The sequence below is a fragment of the Peromyscus eremicus genome, chromosome 1, assembly GCF_949786415.1.
Source record: "Peromyscus eremicus chromosome 1, PerEre_H2_v1, whole genome shotgun sequence".
Taxonomy (NCBI): Eukaryota; Metazoa; Chordata; class Mammalia; order Rodentia; family Cricetidae; genus Peromyscus; species Peromyscus eremicus.
In genome coordinates this window covers 166,026,513-166,044,655 of record NC_081416.1, presented here as the reverse complement: position 1 = coordinate 166,044,655, position 18,143 = coordinate 166,026,513, and the positions used below count along the sequence as shown (strand labels likewise).

Genomic DNA, 18,143 nt, shown 5'->3' with positions numbered 1-18,143 from the left:
GCAAAGACAGGAGGTTCTCTGAGTATGAGGCCAGCCTGGTCTACAGAGTGAGTTCCAGAACAGCCAGAGCTACATAGAGAAACCTTGTCTTGAAAAACCAATCAACATACACACACACACACACACACACACACACACACACACACACATACACACTCCTACAGGAACACACAAAAGCACACACATGCACATTCACATAAGAAATATCTCTTCACATATGCAGCACACACAGGTCCATGGCTGAGTAAATAGACAAACCTGAGCTGACAAGTGCACACTCACCCCCAGAAATCAAGATGCATTACTCCCGATGTTCTTTGTCCTGTGTTCTGTTTCATTGTCCTCAGCAACATCTATGGACTAGAGAGTGAGCAGGTCACCAGAAGCCCAAGCAGGAAGTATGGGTGTTCACACTCCTAGACAATGATGAAATAGGAGGCAGGAACAGCAAAAGTAGCTCAACTGGGCAAAGAGGCAGGTTCAGCATAAAAACTTCTGCTGGAGTGTTCAGTGAAGTCCACAGTCATCAGACCATGACCATGGAGCCCAGTGTCCTCTCCTTCTCACCATTCTTACCAGCTTTTTCCTACTCCTGGTCAGGGAACACACAGGGACCCATGGTAAACTCCCACCAAATTCATGTCCCCTGCCCTTGTTGCAGAACCTCCTGCAGATGAACAGAAGAGGTCTCCTCAACTCCTTCATGCAAGTGAGACATACACAGGCCCTGTACCCTATGTTCTTAGCCCCATATTTGCTCCTGGGGGTCACTCAGCAGGATGAGGTAGTTACTCTTTCCAGGCAGTAGGTTCAGGTGGGATGCTCACTGAGTGAAAGATGAGATGCTGATTGGTGATGGATGGTATTCAGAATCATGGGCATGGCTGCTTTATGTTGGAATCATGTGGGGCGTTGTGCTTGGAGTGTGAAAAGTTTCGGGGTATTGAGGTGTGTTCAAGGGTTTACAATTTTCTTCTTTGGTGCTTCTTAGTTCCAGAAGAGAAAGAAAAATTTCAGAGTCATCAACAGATAAAGTTTGCTTCTGCCAGCACAAGGGATTAGCCTGCCTTGTTCAGGAGCAAACTGGAGAAGAGGCATGTCAGAGGTCCAATAGGTAGGGAGTGCTTATCAGTTATAAACACCATGGACCATTCAAGCAGCTGACCATGGCACCATCTTTACCAGTCTTCACCGGGGAGATCATGTTCAATTATCACTTATTAGTTAATAATCAATCAGCAGCAGGGCGGTGGTGGTGCACGCCTTTAATCCCAGCACTCGAGAGGCAGAGGCAGGCGGATCTCTGTGAGTTCGAGGCCAGCCTGGTCTACAAAGCGAGTTCCAGGAAAGGCACAAAGCTACAAAGAGAAACCCTGTCTCAAAAAACCAAATAATAATAATAATAATAATAATAATAATAATCAATCAGCATCCTTGGTTGCAGTTCTCATTAGAGAGCTGATGTAGTGACAACAATCCCAACTTCCTGCTACCACTTGGTTGTCACACACTTGGATCGTTGGTGTATTCATTCATTATTATCTAGATTTTGAAACAAGGTTGTCCTACTTTTCCAATGTTAACCTCAAACTCATGATCCTCCTTCAAGTTTCATATAATATCTTTGATCTTATCTGTGTATTGATAGTTCACTGTTGCATAAAAACATAAGTAGGTCAATATCAAACGTGTAGAGCTTTTCTTAACATTGTGCCCTAAATAACACTGGACACGGACCGTTTTCACAGCCTTTCATTTCTATTAGCTTCATTGCAATCTAGAGTGAGATAAAGGTTGTGAGAAGATGAGGTGGGTTATGTTCAAACACTGCACCGTTCTCTTCAAGGGCTTTCAGCACTTGAGGGTTGTGACATTCCTGGGATCAATTCCCTGAAGATGCCCAGATGGTTGCATTGTCAGGTATTTTCCAACTGTGTGTGCTGTAGTCATGACTCACATTCAGGTCCACCACCAGGTGACTATCACTTTCCCTTCCCATGTAACCCAGTGGGTGGGTCAGGACCATTCTCTGGATGTTGTCAGAAGGCACTGAATAGGTTGTCACTGGGTCACAGGAAGCATGGTTCAGCTGGCCAGACTGGAGGGTGTGGGCATGGAGCCACATGTATAGCTGAATCTATATCTATGTCTATTTCTTTGATACAGAATTGTATGAAGCTGAGGCTGGCTTCCAAATGGATGTGTATCCAAGGATGACTTGTGATTCTCTGGCCTCTACATTCACAGTGCTAGGTTTATAAACATGTGCTACCCTTCCTCCCTACACTACAGAACTGCTGTACTGATCAGCAGAAGTTCCAACCACTCAGTGCAGATCCTGCCTATGTGGAGAATTAACCCTTCAACTCTTAAGTCCCCAGAAGGGGAAGTTTGGCCATAAGAGAGGTTCCTATTTACAAGTCTGTGTATAAGTGTTTTCACAGTGTAACATCATCATGTGAACTGACTAATGACAATCCTGGTGCCCTTATGTTTGGCAGTTTTGAGAAAAATATGGAGATGTGTTTAGAGTGCATCTGGGCCCAAATCCTGTGGTCATGCTGTATGAGACAAAGGCCATAAGGGAGGCTCTGATGGATCAAGCTGAGGCTTTCTCTGGCCGGGGGACAGTTGCTGTGGTTGAGCCAGTTCTACAGGGATATGGTGAGATGTGGGACAGGCTGGAGCAGAGGATGTGGTCCAGGAAGGTGGAGCCCGAGCTGTGGGGAAGGACTCAGGTTCTCCAACCATTCAGTGTAACCTACCAGTGCTTCCCCTACTTTCTAAGGTGTGATCTTTGCCAATGGGGAACACTGGAAAGTCCTTAGGCGATTCTCTGTGGCCACCATGAAGGACTTTGGGATGGGGAAACAGAGTGTGGAGGAGCAGATAAAGGAGGAGGCCCAATGTCTGGTGGAGGAGCTGCAGAAATCCCAGGGTGAGTCTCTGAGAATGGGCATAAAGGAAGATGGTGATACAGGGACCTGAGTGCACAGTCATGGAAAGAGAAAGAAACAGTCGAAGGTAGATAACAAGGCAGACAGACTGGCAGACATGCACACACACACACACACACACACACACACACACACACACACACACACACAGAGAGAGAGAGGGGGGGGAGGGAGGGAGGGAGGGAGGGAGAGAGAGAGTATGGGGAGGATGAGATATGGACAGAGGTGGAAAGAGAGAGAAATACAAGGGCAGGGAAGAAACATGAGGAGTATTGTTTTCAAAATAACTCAGAAACATGTACTGATCATAGTGGTCATGTTTCTTCAGAAAATCAATCTGTGATTTTGTTTGTCAATTGTTTATGACTGGTACACACTTGTCCTCTCAGAACTCAGAAGGTGAGGCAAGATGGTCATGAGTTCAAGGCTACTCCTGTCTACATTGTGAGGCCCTGCCTTTGATGTGACTGTGACTAAGTGTATGTTGCTTCCAGCACCATATACAGAGGGAATGATCATGGATGTTTGTAATCCCAGTACTCCAGAGGTGGAGTCAGGAGGCTGAGATTTCCAAGGTCACCTTCTGCTACATATAGAGTTCAAAGCCACTTTAGGTTAGTGTTTGTTGTTGCCCCACACCATGGTCTTATCAAAGAAAAACGCAGACCCTAGGTAACTGAGAGGGAAGGGGCAGGAGGAACTGCAGACATGTTCTAAGCAGGGAACTGTGTTTTCTTCCTTGTGGTTGTGCTGGTGAGCAGCAGTGAGCACAGAGGCTGATGGGAGTTTGACTCTGGGTGAACTCAGAGGCACTTCTGGGGACTTGAGGGGTCTTTACATCAAGGGCGTATTGGGGACGTGACTGTTGTCTGCACCTCCGTTTCTATACACGGGACATTTGTCGTCTCTTATTGACCTTTCTCTGGAGATCTGAGAGGTCAGGGCAGAGGCAGGAGGGAAGAAAGGTGCAGAGGCTGGGAAGAATGACTGGAGAAAGCAGTCAGAGATGGAGGGACCCAAAGGAAGAGAAGTGAGCTCTAAGGCTGAGAGTGAAGGTGATGAGCCCCAGGGAAGGATCTATATCTCTGTCTGGAGGACCAGGCTCCAGGCAGCTTCAGATTCAAATGGAAATCCACAGTGTCAGCACACTGGACATTTTTTATCTGAGGAGATTAGGGAAAAAGATACTCACACACCATACACCTTCTTGATGGTTTCCTTTCTCCTCCTCCTCTTCCTCCTCCTCCTCCCCCTCCTCCTCCTTCTTCTTTGCCTCTACAGATTATATTCCCCAACAAAGTCTTTTAGGCAATAGTGGCTTCAGGATGTGGTTACATTCCATTTTTCAAGTGAATTATTATAATGAATATAGATAAAAACATGATTTTCATCTCCCCTACATGATTAAAAAAGAGTCACTGTGATGACCCACATACATCACATCTAAACAACATGTTACAGGTTGATAGAACATGAGAAAGCAAGGAACATTTGTTTCAGCTAACTCTTTCCTAGGCAGGCTGCATATTGTTGTTACAAAGAATCAACCACTTTATTACCGATTTTGAACAATAGTCTTATAAGGAATTTTAAAGGAGTCACAAACCTAAACTTGAAACCCAGTCAGTCAGCTGAAGTTTGAATCCTCAGGGTACATTCCCATTTATCTATAATTTTTGTCAAAAAATTGAGGTAAGATATGGGTGAAAGGAATTAATCATCACCTTTGATCATCAACCAGACCTAGAAAGGAAAGTACTTCAGCTAGCAACAGGCAGACTGCTCTGTATTTTTTTAATCTTAGCTTGATGAATCTATAACTCAGCTATGTGCCCTTGTGAACTTCAGATTGTTTTCTGAGGTTCTTCATCTTAAAACTATTCTTAGAGCATCTGGTCTAATCTGGTCTAATCTATTTTGAAGCTTTGTTTGAGCTAATGGTGCAAACAGAAAACTGTGACAGCATCTTTCAACATTAAGAGAATTAGAGCTGGCCTAGATCCTGGGGACTCAATTGTTTTCCTTAATCATTAACCTGAACTTTGATCTAAAGCAGTCCTCAGGTAGAACTTATAGGCCTTAGGTTTAAAACTTATAGGTCTTAGCTGTGTAACATTTCTTTGTATTTATTTTTATTCATCAAAACTCTATATAACCTATTATTATTATTTATAGATGAATTTTCTAAACAGTCTTATTAAATAAGAAACACAGAGCGATCTTGCCCAGGACTTCCCTTCTGAAGCACAGGTGAGTGCCCTAGCTTGCCCCCGACCCCATCCCTGGGCACCAGCCACTCCGGGGAGGACCTGCCCAACTTGGGCCCAGGTTCTGGTCCCCGGGCAGGTGCCCTTCTACCACAACCGGGAAGGATCCCCTTCTCCAAGACCCCTGGCAGACCCTGCAGTCTCCACGCCCTGCCCCCACGCCCATCCGCCTGAGCCCCAAGCCTCTTCCTGAGACTTAGAGGCCAGGCCCCCCAGCTCCCATCTTGCCCAGGACTTCCCTTCTGAAGCACAGGTGAGTGCCCTAGCTTGCCCCAGACCCCATCCCTGGGCACCAGCCACTCCGGGGAAGACCTGCCCAACTTGGGCCCAGGTTCTGGTCCCCGGGCAGGTGCCCTTCTACCCCAACCGGGAAAGATCCCCTTCTCCAAGACCCCTGGCAGACCCTGCAGTCTCCACGCCCTGCCCCCACGCCCATCTGCCTGAGCCCCAAGTCTCTTCCTGAGACTTAGAGGCCGGCCCCCAGCTCCCATCTTCCCCCGGACTTCCCTTCTGAAGCACAGGTGAGTGCCCTAGCTTGCCCCCGACCCCATCCCTGGGCACCAGCCACTCCGGGGAAGACCTGCCCAACTTGGCCCCAGGTTCTGGTCCCCGGGCAGGTGCCCTTCTACCACAACTGGGAAGGATCCCCTTCTCCAAGACCCTTGGCAGACCCTGCAGTCTCCACGCCCTGCCCCCACGCCCATCTGCCTGAGCCCCAAGCCTCTTCCTGAGACTTAGAGGCCGGCCCCCAGCTCCCATCTTGCCCAGGACTTCCCTTCTGAAGCACAGGTGAGTGCCCTAGCTTGCCCCAGACCCCATCCCTGGGCACCAGCAACTCCAGGGAAGACCTGCCCAACTTGGCCCCAGGTTCTGGTCCCTGGGCAGGTGCCCTTCTAGCCCCACCGGGAAGGATCTCCTTCTCCAAGACCCCTGGCAGACCCTGCAGTCTCCACGCCCTGCCCCCACGCCCATCCGCCTGAGCCCCAAGCCTCTTCTTGAGACTTAGAGGCTGGCCCCCAGCTCCCATCTTGCCGTGGATTTCCCATCTGGAGGAGAGAGAGAGAGACAGAGAGAGAGAGAGAGAGAGAGAGAGAGAGAGAGAGAGAGAGAGAGAGCACCCATCCTCCCCCGGACTTCCCTTCTGAACAAGAGCTTCCATCCTGTCCCGGACTTCCAATTTGGACAAGAGAGCTCCCATCTGGACAAGAGAGAGAGACTTCCTGAATCTGTCAGCTCTGAACCAAGTGTGCGAATAAGGCCAGGAACGAACCACAAGGAGATGGGCAGACGTCAAGGCAGAAACACATACAACAAAATGAATAGTAATACACCATCACCAGGCCCTAGCCCTCCTCCAACACCTAGACCTGAACATCAGAAATTGGAAGAAGCAGAAGAAAATAGCCTTATGAATGTCATCATGAAGAAGCTAGAGGCTCGTGTAGAGGAAAAGACAAAAAAATGTGAAGAACGCTGTAAACAACTAGAGGAAAGGGCAAACAAATTAGAAGAAATCAATAAAGTCCTGGAAGAGAACAATAAAATACTGAAAGAAAATCAAGAAAAATCAATGAAACAAATGAAGGAAACAGTCCAAGACCTGAAAAGGGAAATAGAAAAAATGAAGAAGACACAAACAGAGGGAATGCTGGAAATAGAAAATCTGAGAAAACGATTGGGAACTTCAGATGCAAGTATAATCAACAGAATGCAAGAGATGGAAGAGAGGATCTCTAGCGTTGAAGATACAATAGAAGAAATGGATTCATCAGTCAAAGAAAACACTAAAGTCAACAAAGTCATGAACCAAAATGTCCAAGAAATTTGGGACACCATGAAAAGACCAAACCTACGAATAATAGGGGTAGAAGAAGGAGAAGAATACCAACTCAAGGGCACAGAAAATATATTCAACAAGATCATAGAAGAAAACTTTCCCAACTTAAAGAAGGAAATGCCTATGAAGATACAGGAAGCCTATAGAACACCAAACAGACTAGACCCCCAAAAAAAGTCCCCTCGCCACATAATAATTAAACAATTAAACGTACAGAATAAAGAAAGAATATTAAGAGCAGCAAAGGAAAAAGGCCAAGTGACATATAAAGGCAAACCTATCAGAATAACACCCGATTTCTCAATGGAGACTTTGAAAGCCAGAAGGACCTGGACAGATGTAATGCAGACATTAAGAGACCATGGATGTCAGCCTAGACTAATATACCCAGCAAAACTTTCAATCGTCATAGATGGAGTGAACAAGACATTCCATGACAAAGCCAGATTTAAACAATATTTATCCACAAACCCAGCCCTACAGAAAGCACTAGAAGGAAAATTCCAACCTAAGGAAGTCAGATACAACCTCGAAAACACAGGCAATAGATAAAGCCACAGCAGTAGACCCCAACGAAGAAAAGTACACACACATCACCACCAAAAAATAACAGGAATGAACAATCACTGGACATTAATATCCATCAATATCAATGGACTTAATTCACCTATAAAAAGACATAGGCTTACAGAATGGATACGAAAGCAGGACCCATCTTTCTGCTGCATACAAGAAACACATCTCAAATTCAAAGATAGACACTACCTAAAAATAAAAGGCTGGGAAAAGACTTTCCAATCAAACGGTCTTAAGAAACAAGCGGGTGTAGCCATCCTGATATCCAGCAAAATAGACTTCAAACTAAAATCAATCAAAAGAGATCAAGAAGGGCATTACATACTCATCACAGGAAAGATCCACCAAGATGAAGTCTCAATTCTGAACATTTATGCCCCAAACACAAGGGCACCCACATATGTAAAAGAAACATTATTAAAGCTTAAATCACATATAAAACCCCACACATTAATAGTGGGAGACCTCAACACCCCACTTTCACCACTGGACAGATCCCCCAAATCGAAACTTAACAGAGAAATAAAGGACTTAATTGATGTCATGACTCAAATGGACTTAATGGACATCTACAGAACATTCCATCCTAACAAAAAAGAATATACCTTCTTCTCAGCACCCCATGGAACCTTCTCTAAAATCGACCACATACTTGGTCACAAAGCAAATCTAAACAGATACAAAACAATTAGAATAACCTCCTGTGTTCTATCAGACCACCATGGTCTAAAGTTGGATTTCAACAACAACAAAAACTACAGAAAACCTACAATCTCATGGAAACTGAACAATACCCAACTGAATCACCAATGGGTTAAGGAAGAAATAAAGAAAGAAATTAAAGACTTCCTAGAGATCAACGAAAATGAAGACACCACATATCCAAACCTATGGGACACTATGAAAGCAGTACTAAGAGGGAAATTCATAGCACTAAACGCCCACATAAATAAGCTGGAGAAATCTCACACTAGTGACTTAACAGCACACCTGAAAGTTCTAGAACAGGAAGAAGCAAAGTCTCCCAGGAAAAATAGATGCCAGGAAATTATCAAAGTGAGAGCTGAAATCAATAAAATAGAAACAAAGAGAACAATACAAAAAATTAATGAAACAAAGAGTTGGTTCTTTGAGAAAATCAACAAGATAGACAAGCCCTTATCCAAACTAACCAAAAGACAGAGAGAGAGCATCCAAATCAACAAAATCAGAAATGAAAAGGGGGACATAACAACAGACATTGAGGAAATCCAGAGAATCATCAGGTCATACTTCAAAAACCTCTATTCCACAAAACTGGAAAACCTAAAAGAAATGGATAATTTTCTGGATAGGTACCACATACCTAAATTAAATCAAGACCAGATAAACTATTTAAATAGTCCAATAACCCCTAACGAAATAGAAACAGTCATTAAAAGTCTCCCAACCAAAAAAAGCCCAGGACCAGATGGTTTCAGTGCAGAATTCTACCAGATCTTCAAAGAAGAGTTAATACCAATACTCTCTAAATTGTTCCATACAATAGAAACAGAAGGAACATTACCAAACTCCTTCTATGAGGCTACAATTACCCTGATTCCCAAACCAAACAAGGATACAACAAAGAAAGAGAACTACAGACCGATCTCCCTCATGAACATTGATGCAAAAATACTCAATAAAATACTGGCAAACAGACTCCAAGAACACATCAAAACAATTATCCACCATGATCAAGTAGGCTTCATTCCAGGGATGCAAGGATGGTTCAACATACGAAAGTCTGTCAATGTGATACACCATATAAACAAACTCAAAGAAAAAAACCACATGATCATCTCACTAGATGCTGAAAAGGCATTTGACAAAATCCAACACCCCTTCATGATAAAGGTCTTGGAGCGATCAGGAATACAGGGAACATACCTAAACATAATAAAGGCAATTTACAGCAAGCCAACAGCCAACATCAAATTAAATGGAGAGAAACTCAAAGCAATTCCACTAAAATCAGGAACGAGGCAAGGCTGTCCGCTCTCCCCATACTTATTCAATATAGTACTTGAAGTTCTAGCCAGAGCAATAAGACAACATAAGGAGATTAAGGGGATACAAATTGGAAAGGAAGAAGTCAAGCTTTCCCTATTTGCAGATGACATGATAGTATACTTGAGCAACCCCAAAGATTCCACCAAGGAACTGATACAGCTTATAAACACCTTCAGCAACATAGCAGGATACAAGATCAACTCCAAAAAATCAGTAGCCCTCCTATATACAATGGACAAAAAAGCGGAGAAGGAAATCAGAGATACATCACCCTTTACTATAGCCACAAATGACATAAAATACCTTGGGGTAATACTAACCAAGCAAGTGAAGGACCTATATGACAAGAACTTTAAGTCCCTGAAAAAAGAAATTGAAGAAGATGTCAGAAAATGGAAAGATCTCCCATGCTCATGGATAGGCAGAACTAACATAGTAAAAATGGCAATCTTACCAAAAGCAATCTACAGATTCAATGCAATCCCCATCAAAATACCAACACAATTCTTCACAGACCTGGAAAGAATAATACTCAACTTCATATGGAAAAACAAAAAACCCAGGATAGCCAAAAGAATCCTGTACAATAAAACAACCTCTGGAGGCATCACGATCCCTGACTTCAAGCTGTACTATAGAGCTACAGTAATAAAAACAGCTTGGTACTGGCATAAAAACCGACATGTGGACCAATGGAATCGAATTGAAGACCCTGATATTAATCCGCACACCTATGAACAAATAATTTTTGACAAAGAAGCCAAAAGTGCACAATGGAAAAAAGAAAGCATCTTCAACAAATGGTGCTGGCAAAACTGGATATCAACATGTAGAAGGCTGCAAATAGATCCATATCTATCACCGTGCACAAAACTTAAGTCCAAGTGGATCAAGGACCTCAACATAAATCCAGCTACTCTGAACCTGCTAGAAGAGAAAGTAGGAAGTAGTCTTGAACACATTGGCATAGGAGACCACTTTCTAAATAGAACACCAGTAGCACAGACACTGAGAGAAACAATCAATCAATGGGACCTCTTGAAACTGAGAAGCTTTTGTAGGGCAAAGGATACGGTCAACAAAGCAAAGCGACAGCCTACAGAATGGGAAAAGATCTTCACCAATCCCACATCTGACAGAGGACTGATATCCAGAATATATAAGGAACTCAAGAAATTAGACATCAAAATGCCCAACAGTCCAATTAAGAAATGGGCTATAGAACTAAACAGAGAATTCTCAACAGAGGAAACTCAAATGGCTGAAAGACATTTAAGGAATTGCTCAACATCCCTAATCATCAGGGAAATGCAAATCAAAACAACTCTGAGATACCACCTTACGCCTGTCAGAATGGCTAAGATCAAAAACACTGAAGACACCTTATGCTGGAGAGGATGTGGAGCTAGGGGAACTCTCCTCCACTGCTGGTGGGAATGCAAGCTTGTACAACCACTTTGGAAATCAATATGGCGATTTCTTAGAAAATTGGGAATCCATCTCCCCCAAGATCCAGCTATACCACTCTTGGGCATATACCCAAGGAATGCTCAACCACACCACAAGAGCACTTGTTCAGCTATGTTCATATCAGCGTTGTTTGTAATAGCCAGAACATGGAAACAACCTAGATGCCCTTCAACTGAAGAATGGATAAACAAAATGTGGTACATATACACAATGGAATACTACTCAGCAGAGAAAAACAATGACATCATGAGGTTTGCAGACAAATGGATGGATCTAGAAAAAATCATCCTGAGTGAGGTATCCCAGACTCAGAAAGACAAACATGGTATGTACTCACTCATAACAGGATACTAGATGTGGAACAAGGATGACTGGACTGCTACTCACATCACCAGGCAGGCTACCTGGAAAACAGGACCCCAAGAAAGACACAGGGATCGCCCAACGACAGAGAAATGGAATGAGATCTACATGAACAGCCTGGACATGAGTGGGGGTAGTGAAGGGCGAGGGTCGAGGGAAAGAGAGCTTGGGTGAGTGGGAGATCCCAGCTGGATCAAAAACAGAGAGGGAGAACAAGGAATAGGAGACCATGGTAAATGAAGACCACATGAGAATAGGAAGAAACAAAGTGCTAGAGAGGCCCACAGAAATCCACAAAGATACCCCCACAACAGACTGCTGGCAATGGTCGAGAGACAATCCGAACGGACCTACTCTGGTGATGGGATGGCCAAACACCCTAATTGTCGTGCTAGAAACCTCATCCAACTACTGATGGATCTGGATGCAGAGATCCATGACTAGGCCCCAGGTGGATCTCTGGGAGTCCAATTAGCGAGAATGAGGAGGGTTTATATGAGAGAGAATTGTTGAGACCAAGGTCGGATAAAGCACAGAGACAAATAGCCAAACAAACGGAAACACATGAAATATGAACCAATGGCTGAGGGGTCACCAACTGGATCAGGCCCTCTGAGTGGGTGAGACAGTTGATTGGCCTGATCTGTTTGGGAGGCATCCAGGCAGTGGGACCTGGTCCTGTGCTCATTGCATGAGTTGGCTGTTTGAAACCTGGGGCCTATGCAGGGTCCCTTGGCTCAGCATGGGAGGAGGGGACTGGACCTACCTGGACTGAGTCCACCAGGTTGATCTCAGTCTGTGGGGAAGGCTTTGCCCTGGAGGAGATTGGAATGGGGGGTGGGCTGGGGGGAAGGTGAGGGGGGCGGGAGGGGGGAGAACAAGGGAATCTGTGGCTGATATGTAGAACTGAATTGTATTGCAAAATAAAAATTAATAAAAAAAAAAAAAAAAAGAAACACAGAGCCAAATACAAGGGTGAAAGCCATAGAGATCAGAGAAATAGTGAATAGCCACAAGCTAACCTTAGCTCACCATGCTGCCATAGCCTCCCAAGAGAACCAGCTTCTTTCTATCTAACCTGTGCCTTTATTGCCTTGCTGTTCTGCCTTCTCATTGGCTCTTAGCCCAGCCACCTCACTTCCTCATCACTGCCTGTCTGTACAGACTTCCAGATCTCTATGGTTGGTACTGGGATTAAAGACATGTGTCACCACGATTGGCTGTGTCCTTGAATACACAGAGACTCTGCCTGCCATGTGATCAGATTGAGGGCATGTGCTACACTGCTTTACTTTTGTTTATGGCTGACTATCTATGTCCTCTGATCTCCAGGCAAATTTAATTATTAACATACAAATAAAATATCACCACATTTCAGCACAAGTAAAATATCACCACATTTCCTCTTTTTTCTAATAAAAATAAAGAATAATAAAAAAGTTATAACTAATATAAGAAAAACTATATACAATGGGTACAATAACTATATACAATATATACAAGCAGTAAATACGTCAACAATGTCTAGTCCATTTGCATTTGACAAACTCAGAGGAAATATTCCATTATCTATCCTATTTTGGTAAGTCCAAAATGTACCTGATTCACTTTCTATCCTAACTTGTACTATCAACAGAAAACTATCTTATAATGTCTTTCAAATTTATACACTTTACACCTCTTCAGTGAGTTTCTTTTCTGAAATTCTTAAAAAGGAAAATGTAACTATAACTATTTAATCTTCAACTCCCTCAGAGACTCAAGAAAGAAATAATATTACCTAGTAAAACAGGAAGTACAAACAAGCGGCTTCCAAAAAAATGTGAGTTATGACAGAAACAGCCAGCTGCCTGGACAGTCACCCAAGGTTTCTCTGCAACATTGGGGCATCATCTTCAGCCTATAGGCTTAGCATATCTGACATTTGTGAAGTAAGATGTACACAAGGCCTACAGTTCGATCTCACATTCAGTGAGAGTAGTCCATGTACCAGATAAACCTGAATTCCACCAGTGTCCTGTCATGATTCAGGATTTTAAATTCTGAAAAATGTTGGTGTTTTTAGAATTTGGCTGTTCATTATTCTTGGCTTGTGGGTGGCTTCATCTCTTTTGTTAAATGCCAGTCTATCATTGAGAGGTTAGAGTCCATCAGCCTGGTTACTCTTTTAAGAGTAACTGTTTCAGTTACTGTTCCACTGTACACCAGAAGCTATTGGTCCACTGCCTGTTCAGCTGACTTTGAAGAAAGGGGCACTGTACCTTTTCCAGATTGCAAAGGCTACTTTAGTGATGGTACCGTATTGTCCTGGCCTCAGAGGATGCCTGTTGCTAAAGCCACAACCACATTTGTCTTAGCAAGGATCAGTAGTCCTTTGTTTTTGTCCTGTCTGTCCATTTTGTCCTGTTTGTCAGCAGTCGATTTGAGGATACTTTGTTGTCCAGTGGCTAGCTTTTGCCACAATGAAAGTTAACTCCATATGCAGTTTCTTCAATGTCCACATCTTCTCTGAAGTAGATTGGTGCTGCCAGGATCAGACATGTCTCATAGTCATAAAAAAAGAAAAAAATTCTAAGTTATTAAAACATTTTAAATGCCATATTCTGTAGATCTCTGAAGGGTTTAAAGATGACCTGTCTATCAAAAATATATCTCTGCTTAGCCTTGAAAACATACCTAATATGACTACAAGGTTTTTTTTGGTTTTCCAAGACTACAAGTTTGATTGTAATATCTAACTACTAACTTTCATTTCTTTATATCCTAATAATTGGTAATAATAACATTCAAGAATTAGCAAATTGCATTACATTGTTAAATGAACTGTCTAAGTACAATATCCTGAACAAGATTAGAAAAAATTCATACAGCATTTTCTAAAAATATCAATCTCAGTGTGTGTATATATATATATATAATTTGTATACAATATATAAAAATCCAATCCAATGTAAAGTATTTAAAACTAGTAATTGTCTTTTCAAAGTAGATTCAATAATCTACCTTTTTATCTATATCATATCTATATCCTCTCTTTACTTTTCCTTTTCAGAGTAGATTCAATAATCTACCCTCTATTCTATCATTTCTATATTTTTTTTCAAACAAGAACCTTAAATCTAACCTCCTTTGCTTAGCTCTTTTCCTAACCATTAACAACAACAACAACAACAACAACAACAACTTGTAACCAACCCTTCTAAACAATGAAATTATCCCAAACCCAGACCATTGAAAGACCAAAAACCACCCGCCCCACACCACCTCTTTGGGAATATGGGCATCATATTCTTAAAATTGCTTCCTGCTGTTTGCGGGCGAAGACATCTTTAGGGAATTCTGAAAAGAAAAATTTTGGGATTTGTCAAGTTCTAGGAAAGGTAGCTTTATCATTTGTTGTCCAGTCTTTGCATAATGCCAAAGTTCAGGGCTTATCTCAAGTCCTGAACAATCAAGTAGTCTGAGAAACTGGATCATCTCAGCTAGCCATCATGAAATTGTTTTGAGCAGTTTGTAGTCCAAAACTGACTTGTGGGTGATGTTTGTTAGCTTAGTGGTATTATTATTGTCCACATAGAATCATTGTTGTGGGGCCCCATCATCTTTCTGGAGACTTCAAATTCGATGTTAGGCCTGGATGTGATTCCCTGCAGAAAACTGATAGAGACTCAAAACACAAAAAACATGTATAAGCAGTTAACTGAAGCCTTTTTTCTAGAATTAGTTAGTACTCTATATGACCATTAATATCATAATAAAAGTTTAAAAAATATATACATTAATCTTATAAATTTTGATATGAAATTCATACCTTAAGAAAAGTTATAAGAATGAAAATAGAATCAAAGAATTGAGATTTGTAGCAAAAGAATAGTCCCTTAATGTTTTCATTTTCTTCTGTCCCATATCAAAAAATGGCTCTTTATTCTGGCATGACACATTTTCCTTTTAACAACATGCTTGGGTTTAAAGAAGGAGAGAATCATTCTCCAACTCCAAAGCCAGTTTTAATTTTCAGTTGAACTGGGACTGCCAAAAGACCATTTGTGTTAAGTGTCTTCAGAAAAGAGTTGAAATAAACACTTAGGAAGACATGAAATTTTATAGATGATATACTGATAAGCCAATTTACTCCTTTTCTTGGGACATTTTTTCTACATGAACATTAATCACTGGCCTATGTTATAAGCCAGACTTAGCAAGAGAGACTGGCATAGTAGGGTTGCTATGTACCTATAACCTTTGTTCAACAAATCAGACAGCTGCTATTTTGTCCTTGTGAATTAGACTGCTTTCCCTGAGAAATGTTTATCTTAAAACCCATTAGCAAGGCACGTGGTCTAATTTGAAGTTACTTTGAAGCCTAAAACCAGCTAATAGTATGCAGCTGTCTTAGTAGATGGAAATACAACAATTTTCCTATATCAGCCTGAGCTATGATATAAAACAGATCCTAAGTATATCACAGTCATTGTGGAACAATAGATCTAGTTTTGAAAAATATCCTAATATTATTTTTATTCACCAAAATTATACAGCTTAAGAAGAAATCATCTTCCTAACAATCCACAGATATAAATGTGTCCAGTAGATGGAATATATTCATGAGATGAACATGTTACAATATAGGCAGTGGAAGACTGACTCCACACTCCATATACATACTAGCAGTAAGCATGTAGGGACACAACAAAAGCAAAATACATTATGGAGTCTGTTTTCTTTCAAGCCTTGCTTGAGTGTGAAAATCCCATCATAGAGTTGAACTTTTGGCGGGCTGACACCTTGAATATTAATTGCCATCTGCTATTGCTGTGACATGTCTATAGGGTACCAGCAAAGCTTAGAAACAGATTTGAAGATACAGTTCAAAAGCATGCATGTGTATACTGTACACTATGAGAGGGATGTGTGTGTGTGTGTGTGTGTGTGTGTTGTGTATTTTTTTCATCAAATCTGGGACCTAGGAGCATGTGGTTGTTTGAATGAGATTGGCCCACATAAGCTAGTGTCTTTGCATGCTTGAGTTCCAGTTGAAGAGGTGTTTGGAAGGACTAGGATTTGTGTCCTTATTGGAAGAGACATGCTGTTATAGGTGAACTTTGAGGTTTCCAAATCCCATGCAAGGCCTGGCGTTCCCTCTAGTTCTGTCTTTCTGCCTGTATATCATGATGTCATCTCTCAGCACATGCTTATCTACCTGTGTATCATGATGTCAGCTCTCAGGCACATGTCTGTCTGCCTGCTGCCAAGCTTACTGTAATAATGATAATGGATTAACCTTCTGAAACTGGAGGCAACCCTTTAAAAGTGCTATTTTTTTGGTAAGAATTGCTTTGGTCATGGTGTCTGTTCAAAGCAATAGAAGAGTGACTAAGTTAGAGCACTGTCCACTTCTTGTGACCAGATAGCTCCAGGTAACATCCTGGGTCCTTCTTTCTTGCAGGTGTTTGAACTCTTTCCTGGTTTTCCTAAAGTACTTTCCTGGTGCCCACAAGCAAATCTTTAAAAACATGCAGGAAGTCCTTGACTACATTGGCCAGAGTGTGTAGAGGCACCAGGCAACCTTGGACCCCAGAAATCCAAGAGACTTCATTGATACCTACTTTCTACACATGGAAAAGGTAAGTCTTGCATGAATGAAAAAAGTGTGTGAGAGTGAAGGCTGAGGATGTGAGCAGAGGAAATAGGGGGCAGAGGATGGGGAGGAAATATAGGAAGTGGAGTGGAAGAGATGCAGAAGAATCTAGAAATTGAAGACTAGAGAAAGGGAGGAGATAATGAAATGGGGAGAAAAGAGGCTGTGGAACAAATGCATGGCCAGGGACAAAACGCAGAAAAGAGCTCAGAGTAAGAAAGAGCCTGGGAGACAAAACATGATAAATACCAGAGAGCAAAGTCAAGAGAGAAAGATACAGAACAAACAGAGAGCAAGGAACATTGTCAAGGCCCGAAAAATGCCACGTGGTTTATATACTATGAGACAGAAGGACAGTTCTCAGGATGTGTGTGCATCTCCCTGTAAGGACCCAGTCACCCCTGACCCTCCCTTCTCTCTCCCATCTGGAACCAGATATCCAACCAATACATGGAGTTCCATCACCAGAACCTCATGATCTCCATGCTGTCTCTCTTCTTTGCTGGCACTGAGACCACCAGCACCACACTCCACTATGGCTTCACACTCCACATGCTCAAATATCCCCATATTACAGATGCACCACAGGTTGCCAGTTGGGGGATCATCTAGCTCCCTTTTGGCTCTGGAGCTTTGTGTGGATGAGTGAGATATGAGCCTCTGACATCTGGAATTTGAAGGCTTTGGTGTACTTCTAAACTAGCTCAGTGCTGTGGGTAGTGCGTGAATGAACACTCAGCTGGCCCATTTTCTGCTATCACTTAAAGGTTGATACATCCATTCATCCATCAATCCTTCCCTCCTTTTTTCCATCTGTCCTTACATCCATCCATTCACTCATCTTCCTGTCCACTCACCTATTCACCCATTTATGCATTCTATGCATTTATCTATCCATCTATTATCTACCCATCCACTTATCAATTTTTCTATTCATCCAGCTGCACACCTATTTACCCACACATGTAGTCATCTGCCCATCTTCTCTATATCAATAAATTATT

At 42.3% G+C, this 18,143-nt stretch overlaps 1 pseudogene; it reads left to right on the top strand.

Moving 5' to 3' along the window:
- Nucleotides 1–539: 539 nt before the first annotated feature.
- The window catches only part of LOC131894359 (cytochrome P450 2B1-like), a 33,651-nt pseudogene continuing 16,047 nt past the window's right edge, over nt 540–18,143 (top strand).